This window comes from Austrofundulus limnaeus, unplaced genomic scaffold (genome assembly GCF_001266775.1).
Source record: "Austrofundulus limnaeus strain Quisiro unplaced genomic scaffold, Austrofundulus_limnaeus-1.0 Scaffold52, whole genome shotgun sequence".
Lineage (NCBI taxonomy): Eukaryota > Metazoa > Chordata > Actinopteri > Cyprinodontiformes > Rivulidae > Austrofundulus > Austrofundulus limnaeus.
In genome coordinates, this window is record NW_013952454.1 from 107,172 (window position 1) to 107,836 (window position 665).

The 665-nt window shown below is 39.6% G+C and overlaps 1 protein-coding gene across 1 annotated transcript in view; it reads left to right on the forward strand.

Annotated features, from left to right (window-relative positions):
- The first annotated feature begins 325 nt into the window (after positions 1-325).
- hsc70 (heat shock cognate 70) overlaps positions 326-665 on the forward strand; it is a 5,531-nt gene continuing 5,191 nt past the window's right edge. Inside the window, exon 1 of the mRNA XM_014008675.1 lies at positions 326-453. The gene's annotated coding sequence lies outside the window, so the exon portion shown is untranslated. The remainder of the gene's footprint in view (positions 454-665) is intronic.

Consider the following 665-nt stretch of genomic DNA (forward strand, 5'->3'; position numbering starts at 1 on the left):
TTGATTGATTGATTGATTGATTGATTGATTGATTGATTGATTGATTGATTGATTGATTGTAATAATAAAGCATGAGCGCTTTCATGCTGAAATGACAAATTTTACAACAACAAAAGAGAGACTTGTATTTGTCTATTTTGTCTCAGTCAAGAATCTTCCAGATTTTCTGTCTCATTCATCTGGCAAACTACTACAGAGATAAGAATAGCCAGCTTTCATTCAGAGAAATGTGGCCAGTGAGCAGAAAYTCAGGCCTAGAACTTTCCTGATGGGGTCACCTGACACCCCGATGGGCTCTCCCCACACAGAGAGCCTTATAAACTCAGGAGAGCAGAGACACTCTTCATCTGTCTGCCAGGAGGAAGAAGGAGTGCCGGCGTGGAGTGCTGAGTAAAAGTAAAGCATCACTTCCRTTCAGTAAAACCTGAAGTCGTGAATATCTGACCTCACAAGGTAACTGCATTRTTTGAGCAGTGTGGATCTCCAGCCTGGCTTTGTAGTCGTTCTTGCTTGTCGCTTTGAAAGGTCAAATATTATGAAAGATGGAAGAGGTTTGCATGTTTTAGTCAAATAATGACATTAAAAAAAACAAGTGAAACTTTTTCACCCAAAAATCTGTTCAACTGACTAATATCTTTGGTAAAATTGTGGTTCCCTATTGTGGG